Genomic DNA, 10,912 nt, shown 5'->3' with positions numbered 1-10,912 from the left:
ATTTTCATGAGATTTTAGGTGTGTTAAACTCTTTGATAGAATGGGAAACCTCTACAAATATAGATATTCGTGTTATGGGTAAGCAAATGAGGGAAAAGTTTTATAAGTATTATGGAGATCTTGGTAAGACTAATATCATGATGTTAGTTTCGGTTGTTTTAGATCCTCGGTATAAGCTTAGGTTTTTGAAGTATTATTTTAAAAAGCTTTATCCTAATGACTATGCCAAGGTAGATGTTATGTGTGATGATTTGTATGATATGCTCCGGAAGTTGAATAACCGTTATGATGCTATTGTTGCTTCTTCCTCTTTCAAGAATGGTGCTCGTGATTCTAATTTTTTTAGTATGGATAATAATGGTCAAGAAAATTCAAGTTCATCAAATAATGAGCAAATGAAAAAGTTTTATGATGAATTTGATGAGGAGGAAGGTGAATGTTTAGTTATAATTGGATAATTATCTTGAAGAAGTTCGAGAGAAAAGGGTTGAAGGGGATATGTTTGATATTTTGCAATGGTGGAAGGAAAAAAGTGAGAAATACAAAGTATTAACAACAATGGTTAAGGATATTTTGGCTATACCGGCTTCTACGGTTTCTAGTGAGTCCGCATTTAGTACATCGAGTCATGTACTTGATCAATTTCGTAGTAGTTTGGGGCCCAAAACTGTGGAGGCTTTAGTTTGTGCTCAAGATTGGCTAAGAGCATCAAATATAAATGTAGACATTGAGCGCTTTCTAGAGGATGTTGAAAAATATGAAGAAGGTATTGCCATTTATCTTAGATGTTTTAATTTTTCCCTTAAATTATTAAGTCTCTTACTAATCGTGTTTATAATTTTTATTTTCACAAAGTTGGATGATAGTGGGCTTACACAAGTTGATGATATTTTAGGAAACAATTGATGTAAATGTCTATTTATTATCTTCTTTCTTATTAAAATTTTATTCTATATTAATTTTTTACTCACGAATTTTGTTTTATTTTTGTTTTACAGGGAGTTAGAATAGTGTGGTTTGTGCTAGGATCCATCATTGAATTAATCAAATGGCTTGGAGCTTGTATTATTACTTTTGTATTGTGTAGTGGACTTTTATATTAGTTGGTTGTTTGTATAAGCTTTTAATTTTATGGAACTTTTTCGAGGAACTTTTAATTTGTAATTTATATGTATTTTTAGCTTTAATGTGTACTCCTATTAATAATTATGTGTATAATATTGTGTATTATAAATTAAGATTGTACAGGTTGCGGGTTTTAAATTATCATAGAAACATAGCATATAAGCAATTTAGTAGGAACAAATTTTTAAAAAATTGTTAAAAAAAGTCACCGGGTACCCGGTCTTGGAACTGGTTCCATCTGGATCCTATACCAGATCCAAATATTTAGGACCCGGTATAATCGGTTCCGGTTCCGGGTCCAGATTTTTTGGACCCGGTGTAACCGGTTCCTGGTCCGAGTCCAAAATACCCAACCGGGTACCCGGGTATGCTCACCCCTACTGCTTATTGATCCTTAAGGCTTCGCTTGAATATTGTTGTTGATGCTTTGGGTGATGACAATCCTCTTTTCTTTAGGAACAGTTGTAAAAAAAACTCTTGAATAATGTACGACAATCCGATTTAGGGAAAGTTGTCAATGCTACGTAACAATCCGTCCTTGGAAATGTTGCCACAAAGAAGCGACAATCCGTATCTCGAAAATTTTGCCAAAATCCATTTTTGAGAAAAGTTGCCAATGTTTCGTAACAATCTGTCATAAGAACCTTGTTACAATCGACAATCCACATCTTGGAACATAACTCTTGAAAGCAATAATCCACCTTGGAAATTTGCCAATGCTATGCGACAATCCTTTTAGGAAAATATTGCCACAATTGACAATCCGCGTCTTGGAACATTTGCAAAAAAAAAAATAGTCGATCGACAATCCACTTCGGGAAAATTTTCCACTTACTGAAATGAATGACAATCCACGTTGAGGAACCTTTGCCGAAATATTAAGATGAAATAGAAACCTGCGACAATCCTTTGGGAAATTTTGCCATAGGGAACTATGTGTATGACAATCCAATCTCGGAAAACTTACCAGCGATGACGATCCAAACTTGGAAAAAATTGCCAAACAAAGCAAAAGCACGACAATCCACGCTTGAAAACTTTGCTAGAGATGACAATCCAATCTTGGAAAAGTTGTCGTTTAAAAAGAATGCGCGACAATCCACTTTTGGAAATATTGTCAAGTGGGGATGATAATCCAATATTGGAAAAATTGTCGTATAAGTGCTTGCTTTTGAACCGATGCCTTGGTGCTTGTAATGAGCCAATGCTTAGGCTCTTAAGCTAAGTGAGACGATCATCTTCAGGTCAATCACTTACTGCGATTGTAATCAAGCCGACTACTAATCATGTCAATTTGCTTATAGGGGCAAACTGGCGTACCAAGGAACCTAATCAATTAATATGACCGTCGTTAGGCCGATCGACAATAAAATATGATTGCAATCAAGCTGAATCTAGTTGATTTTCTTAGTTGTTTGCGTCCTTTTGCTTCAAACCTTTTGTAAAGCTTACTCATCCGTCTGGGACTTAGTGTACCTGCATTTACATTTTGGACTATAGGACTTTGCTCATGTAATTAGGGTTTACCTAAGACTTAGTGTTGCTTGACTCATTGACTTGACATGACTCAAGGTATAAACTGGACTTAATGATGAATCACTTCTTGTGACTCATGTGTGCATAGTGTTGACTCATGAAGCTCGATATGTACATGACTCAAAATTCAGAAAAACAAAAATTTCCGTCATTTTATTGGAGGGTACCGACTTTCTCCCGAAAAAGAAAGACGCGAAGAAAGAAAGAAGCGAAGGTTTTTAAGATGCATGTTGAATGAGCTTAATCTGTTAACGTTGTCTCTCATAGTACAAGGATTGTAACATAAAAGACTATTCTAGTTGACTCAATAATGAAAGTATTTAGGTAACTTAGGCGCGGAGTCTAAGTACTTCATACTTTGTGATGCAATACTGATTGATGTGTGATGTTGATATGACAAGGCACGCTTCAACGTTGTGTTAAGATTTCATGAAAAAGGGTTCCTAAGGGGAGTATATTTGGTAATGAATCTGTGATGTGTGTAATAGTGACACTAAAGTTAGGCCGCAAGGGCTAAGTGTGTGGAAAAATATATTGAAAAGAGTCAAATGGTGGTGACTCTTAGGCTGGTGTAGGGAATAATTTCAAGCCTTTAAAAACCCACTAGCTTGAACCCCACTGTGATCATACACTAAAGTACGGTGGCGTCCAAAAGGGAAGAAGATAGAGCAAAAGAGTCGCCAACAAGTTTTTAAGGAACTTGTAAACCATTCATAGGATGAAGGTTACACCCCTTAACGATCCAAGAGATCGTCAACTCCGTAAGGTCATGAACCAAATAAGGGTTCGGGGATGATGGTACAAATCCAACCTAAAAGAGATTGAACCTGCCCTAATAATAGGCATCTACTTTATTCTGTTCGTATTCATGTGCGCTTTCTGATTAACATGCAATCAATAGGATTAACCCTAAACCTGTTTAATCTATGTTGGTTGAATTTAATGCACAAATACACTATTATTGGCGATCACTTGAATTATAATCACATTAACCTTAACAAGATTATTAATTATCTTATTAAGCGTGGTTACAAGTACCAATTCCCTTTAAACAAGCATCAAAGGTGATCAAGCAATAAAGAATAAAATAATATGCATATCAAGCAACATAATAAATAATCAACATCATTAATAATAATATTAATCATAGTTAATAATAATAATAATAATCATGTTAAAGCATAGCAAGATCCTAGGCATGATACTAACAAGATTAATAACAAATCCTAGCATGTCACTAAACAATAAAAATCAAATCTTTAACCCTAACATGATACTAACAATCATAAATATTAGGAAGAACATAGGAAGCATCGTACTTTTAATCATACTTAATATTAAAGTTACCCTAGACATGATACTAGGAATCAAAATAACAATCTAAGCATAATTTCTACATCATAATATCAATTAAACCATTAAAGTACTTACTTGGATGCCTCGTACCTCTTTCTAATAACAAAATACACACGTTAGTAACTTCAAGGAAAATAATAATCAAACAATTAAATTAAATAATTGAAAGAGAGATTTGGGACCAAACCCTCAGAAACTAAAACCTTTCACGTCTAGGGCGAAGGCAACTTCGAATATGGCTAGGTGTATCTAGATCTTGCTAATGCGGGATTTTGAATGAAAACCAAAGTTTAGAAAAGAGAGAGAATAAATTGTAGATGAATACTCAAGAATGAGGAGAATTGGTGAATGAAAACTTGTGAATGAAGAGAGTTGATGATTGATAGATGTAGATGATGAAGATAGTTGGTGAATGAAAACGGAGTTTTTGATACGATATTTATAGAGAAAATCAGCCAAAAAAGATAATTTAACAAAACAGAGTCTGAAGATCGCAAAACAACATTGGCGCCAGCCCTGGCTAGTTGGCGCCAACACCAGTGGCTAGCGCCAGGCGCCAATGGCTAGCGCCTAGCGCCAATCCTGGTTCTAGGCGCCAAGGCCTGGGGTTGGACGCCAAACTGTTTTTCAACGCGTTTTCGAAAATCTGATAAATTTCCCGTACTGGAAGATAAAATAATATAATTCCATCGAAAATGTTATTTGATCTTGATTAAAACTCTGAAAAGTCCTAATTGAATTAGGAATGAAAAGAACCTTCTAGGATGTTCTAGAAGACTAAAACCATTCCTAATTGCATTAGGAATGATAAATTATATTAGGCCCTCCCCTAGATCATTGGGCCGTACATAAAGCTCAAACCGGACCCAGTTTAGTAAATTGGCCATAACTTCCTCAATATTCATCGGAATTGGGCTTATAATATATCGTTGGAAAGGTATTTGAAATCCCCATCCAACTACACCACTATTGAACCCATATCATGTACCAACCAAACTGGATTGGCTGTTTTCTTAAAATAAAGTTTTCAAAATCAGGGAGAAGAGAAAAGAAATAAAACTTTCCGCTACACTAGACCTTTCCACACTTCGTTTCATTCGATTATGATTCTACGTGAAAGACACTCATCACCGGGTTTGGTTTTGGGGAGACACAAATGGGTGTCTACAGAAGCCCCCACTTTGACTGAGTTTGGAGAAACGCAAGTTTCGAAAACGAAAGCCAAAGTAACGATAGGGACGGAGAATGATTCAGAACGTTCTGCAATCCTAAATCAATCTTATAACGCCGATACCTGCAAAACTAGCATTAGTTAAACAGATAGAAGAGTTAAGAAAAGCGTATCTTGCACCGTCGAGCACACGTCTCTGAAAGTAACTGATTGTTTTGATGACCTCCTACAAGCTAGAGAATGCCATCCCGCTTGAAAACCGCTACGCTTGTAACTGCTTCCAAATTAGAAGATTGCTTCGCCTGAAACTATCCTCTCCGCAATGATAATATTCCACATCCTAGGGAACATTAATCGAAGATTATTTCTCTTGAAACAATCCTCATTTGCATTGACAATATTCCACATCCTAGGGAATACTATCGAAGATTATTCGCTTGAAACAATCCTCAGTTGTTTGTGACAACTCTCCACAATCTAGGGAACGCCACCTTGTTGTTTCGATGTTCACTCGTCTCTGAACAAAGAGCTTCTTCTTTATATTACTCTAATTTCCGCTGTGATAGTCTTTGAAAAGATCACTGCTTCTTAATGTTTGCTATGCCAGTACGTCGGTACTTTGCTGCTTGTGAACCAGTATGTCGGTACTTTTGCTGTGATGACAATCCACTTTTCTTTGGGAATAGTTGCCAACACAACTCTTGTATGATGTATGATAATCCGATTTACGAAAAGTTGTCAATGCCACGTAACAATCCATCCTTGGAAATGTTGTCATGATGAAGCGACAATCCGTACCTCGGAAAATTTGCCAAAATCCAATTTTTGGAAAAGTTGCCAATGCTTCATAACAATCTTTCATAAGAACTTTGCTACGATCGACAATCCACCTCTTGAAATATAACTCTTGAAAGCAATCCACCTTAGAAATTTGCCAACGCTATGCGACAATCCTTTTAGGAAAATATTGCCACAATTGACAATCCGCGTCTTGGAACATTTGCAAAAAAGAGTCGACCGACAATCCACTTTGGAATGACAATCCACGTTGAGGAACTATGCCGAAATTTATGATGAGTAGAGACCTACGACAATCCTTTGGGAAATTTTGCCATAGGGAACTGGGTGTATGACAATCCAATCTCGGAAAACTTGCCAGCAATCTATGAATGTATGACAATCCGAACTTGGAAAAACTTGCCAAACAAAGAAGGAACACGACAATCCACGCTTGGAAACTTTGCCAGAGATGACAATCCAATCTTGGAAAAAATTGTCGTTGAAGAAGATGCACGCCAATCCATTTTTGGAAATATTGTCAGTTGGGGATGACAATCCAATTTTTGGAAAACTTTGTCGTTTAATAAGAATGCGCGACAATCCATATTTGGAAATATTGTCGTTTAAGTGCTTGCTTTTGGACCGATTGTAATGAGCCAGTGTTTTAGGCGCTTAAGCTAAGTGAGACGATTTTTTTTCAGGTCAATCACTTACTACGATTGTAATCGAGCCGACTACTAATCATGTCAAATTGCTTATAGGGGCTAACTGGCGTACCAAGAAACCCGAAATTGCTGCATGAGGTCAAAATCACCTTTTTGAGAGGCTTCGAGCTCTATCGTTGCTGAGATATTTCTGGCGCCAGGCGCTGGAGTAGGGTCTTCCCTGTTCTGCTGCACCTGTATTTATTTTGACTATAGAACTTTGCCAATCTTTATAATTATCTTAGGGTTGACCTAAGGCTTAGCATTGCTTGACTCATCGACTTGACACGACTCAAGGTATAAACTTGACTCGATATGTTTGACTGACTCAAGGTTGACTCGACTCGAAGTGTAATGACACATGTGTTAGACTCAAATCAAAGTGATATGGCACGACATGACTCAATGTGTATATGACTCGTGTGTGCATTGAATGTGATCGTGCGACTCGAAAAATGCAAAAAAGCAAAAATTTTCCGTCAATTTTGTGGAGGGTACCGACTTTCTCCCGAAAAAGAAAGACGTGAAAAAGAAAATCAAAAGTTTGAAGATGCATGTTGAATGAGCTTAGTCAAATGTTGTTTGATACTGTCTCTCAAGGTGCAAGGATTAATTCATCCTAGGCTATCTCAATGGTTGACTCCATGATGAAATCATTTGGATAACTTAGGCACGGAGGCTAAGCACTTCATACTTCTATGTAATGACAATTATGAGTGATTTTGACGAAGCATGCTTCAGCGTTAAGATTTCATGACAAAGGGTTCCTATGGGAAATATATTTGGTCATGTATGCGTGATGTGTATGATAGTGACACTAAAGTTAGGCCGCAAGAGCTAAGTGTGTGGAAAAATATATTATTGAAAAGAGTCAAATGGTGGTGACTCTTAGGCTAGGTAAGCTAATGATGTAGGGATCAAGCCCCCAAGTCTAGCTCTAAGTGAATAGGGATGAGCATTGGAGATCCCTTGATATGATCATGGTGTAAGTGTGTGAATGTGAATATGAATGCATGTTTATTACGGCCGCACCTCGATGTGAGGTTGCCTACGTATCCGTTAGGAATCATGCCGAACGTAGCTCTAGCCAAACCTCGCACAAGTGTGTATACCTCAAAAAGGTCTTTTTAAGGGTTGTAACGTGGTTAGGCTAAAGGCTTAAAGAAGAAGGGGATAAAGGCTCAAGACCCTAGATAAGCCCCCAAGGTGTGCAACCTCGCTTTCGAATTTTTATATTTTTATGCTTGAGTTTCTACTCTTTTTTTAGCTCTCTTTTATCTTTTGCTTTAGCATCTATTTTATTTTTATAAGTGTGGGCAATCTCGATCATGCGGTCTATCACTCACTTGGCATTCATGTTTCTCAGGCACGGTACCGAGCACTCGATAAGAGACGCAATTTGAGACGTGTTCTTATCAAAGATACTTTCATATCAAAGACATTGGAACACTTACCCTTTTGTACACTTGTTTTCGTTTTTTATTATTGCTTATTTTTTGCTATTGCTTTCTTTTGAATTTGCTCAAGCTTTCTTTAGAATTGCATAAGTTGCACGTCATCCCATCCCAAGGTTAGGTAGATGTAGGTTGAAAAAAGAAGAGTCTATCGTTAGACGAGGCTCAAAGTGGTTTATGAAGAAAGGATTGTAAATTAGAAAGGCGAAAGTAGATATGATGTGGCTACAAGGGTTGCCTTAAATCACTGGTATACCTTGTGTTTAATTCGACATTGTTTTTTTTGTTTTTTTTTTTTTTTTTTTGAATGCAATGTAATGAGATGATCATATGCAAGAAAATAAATGCCATTTTATTAAAAAGGGAAAAAGGAAAATTCTACAAAATTAATCTAAAAGAAAATAAAAGGTGCCTATGCTAGACTTATTGGGGAAGGGGTAAAATGAAAAAGAAATAGAAAAAGAGGTCATAAAATCTTGTCGTTGAAGCTCGTCTCTTGTCTTGTGTTGCTTTCCTTATCATTACTCGCTCTTCTTGTTAACTGGAGGTATGGGAAGCTTGTTGTTATCAATCAAATGCTGGATGGCCTCCTTTAGCTTCCAACAGCTCTCAGTAGTATGACCCCTACCTTGGTGGTATTTGCAGTGTTCGTCTGGATTCCAACTAGGCAATCTTTTCTTAAGTGGGGGATCTTTAATAGGTCCTATGGGAGTAATGATTCCCTTGGCATGGAGTCGATTGAAAGCATCATCGTAGCTAGTTCCAATAGGGGTAAATTCCCTTTTCGGTTGCTTTCGATTACCCATGGCTAGGATCTCACTAAGGTCGAAAGTACCAACACTATTACTAGAATAGGTGTTTTCGGAAGAAAAAGGATAGTCGTTCTTCTTCCCTTTACAGCCACTGTTACCATTGGTACTAATCTTCGCCTTCTTGTCGCGTGGAGGAACATGAAGGAGATTTGAATCAATGAGATCTTGAACACGATCTTTGAGGGCGAGACATACTTCGGTGGTGTGACCACGACCTCTATGGTATCGACAATAGGAATTTGGATCCCAATTAGGAGAACGCTTTTTAGATGGAGGGTCTTGACTGGGACCAATGGAGTGAATGAGACCTTGATCGTGAAGACAGTCAAAAGCTTCATTGTAAGTCATTTCTATTTGGTGTGTATTCTACAATGGTCCGTTTTTCTTGTGGCTTAGGAGCATTAAGTTCTTCATTAAACTCTTGGCAAGAATTTTGTTCGATGGCCATCACCCGATTTGCTAATCCTTCTACCACATTCAAGACCATGGCAATGACATCTTGCAGTTTTCGAATTTCCTCTTTTAGACTTGACGAGTCTTCCTTGGTATTATCTAAAAAAAGACTTGCATCCTCCTCAATTATGGCCACTTCATCGAGAGAGGTCATATAAGCTGTCTCGATCATAGGCTCTCCTACAGGTGTGATAAGAAGTGATGGATAAAAGGATGCTTGGTCATCTTCGATGGCTAGAATCTCGGAAGTTTCATTGTCATCGATCAGATCTTGAATAGCTTTTTTGAGTTTCCAGCACTCTTCAGTGTCGTGACCCTTTCCTTGATGATATTTGCAGTGCTTATTAGGATCCCACTTAGGTGGCCTAGATTCTGGAACCGGATCTTTGATGGGCCCTATGGGCATGACTAGTCCTTTGTGATGTAGCTTCTCGAAAGTCGTTTCATAACTTATACCAAGTGGAGTGAACACCCTTTTTGATCTTTGGATTCGTGGTTTAGAGGTGTTTGTAGCATGTACCTCACTAGAGGAAGAAGAAGGATGGTCGCTCTTCTTTCCTCTCGCACTATTATCTTTCAGAAGGTCATCTTCATTGTCAATGCCTATATTATAGACAGCTTTGAAAGTATTCAAGTCGTGTTGGTACTTTAAGTGCTTTGAATACTTCCCTTGGAGATTCTTGATAAACATCCTCACGGATTCTTTTTCAGTGGGAGCCTTGACCATATTAGCAGAAGTTTCCCTCCATTTGTTGAAGAAAGACGTGAACCCTTCGTTTTCCTTTTGTTTTAACATCTCGAGTTGTCTATGGTCTGTCTCGTCTTGTATGTTGCACTTATATCTATCTATGAAAGCGTTTGTTATCGACTCCCAAGAAGAATTTTTTTTTTTCTCGAGAGAAAAGAACCATTGTTGACAAACGGTTTCGAGAGATAGTGGGAACAGAGAGGGGAAAGCCTTCTTATCGATACCCTTAATGTTCATTATTGTTTCGAAAGCTCTTAAATGGAAGTAAGGGTTAACTGTTGCCTTGAAATTTGGGATGTCAGTGGCGTTGAACTTATGTGGAAGAAGTTCCTTGTCCAGCGAGATCCCTTGTGAACTTATGCCCTGAAATTTGTAGTCACTAGATAGCTTGCTCAAGCTTTCTTGCATGAGGTTCATTTGTTGTTGCTTCACGGGATCATCAACCTTGAGGGTGAGTAGCTTCAGTGTTTCAGTCACAGTAGCCAATTGGTTCTTAAGATCATTGACTTCTTCTTGAGTTGTCATTATCTTCTTAGCCTTCCTCTTTTGACGAATCGGTTTATCAAAAAGCGAGACTTGAATAAAGAGGTTGTCCCTGATTAATCGCCCTTCTCTCCTCAACCAAGTAATGTGGAAATGGAATTTGGGGATACTTATTGTTAATTATTTGACTCAAACTTTATTCAATATGCAATGGATGGAGGAAATGAAGAAAAAATTGGAATAAAATGTGAAAGAAGATTTAGATGGAGGGATATGAAGAATTAGGAATA

The 10,912-nt window shown here is 37.5% G+C and overlaps 1 long non-coding RNA gene across 1 annotated transcript; it reads left to right on the top strand.

Moving 5' to 3' along the window:
- Positions 1–481: 481 nt before the first annotated feature.
- On the top strand, positions 482–1,209 carry LOC145630490 (uncharacterized). The gene is made up of 2 exons (XR_014112060.1): positions 482–907; positions 999–1,209. It is a non-coding gene; the product is annotated as an uncharacterized LOC145630490 (long non-coding RNA).
- The last annotated feature ends 9,703 nt before the right edge of the window (positions 1,210–10,912 follow it).

Source organism: Chenopodium album, chromosome 5, assembly GCF_948465745.1.
Source record: "Chenopodium album chromosome 5, dcCheAlbu1.1, whole genome shotgun sequence".
Taxonomy (NCBI): domain Eukaryota; kingdom Viridiplantae; phylum Streptophyta; class Magnoliopsida; order Caryophyllales; family Amaranthaceae; genus Chenopodium; species Chenopodium album.
The sequence above is the reverse complement of the archived record's forward strand: the minus strand, read 5'-3'. Positions and strand labels throughout refer to the sequence as shown.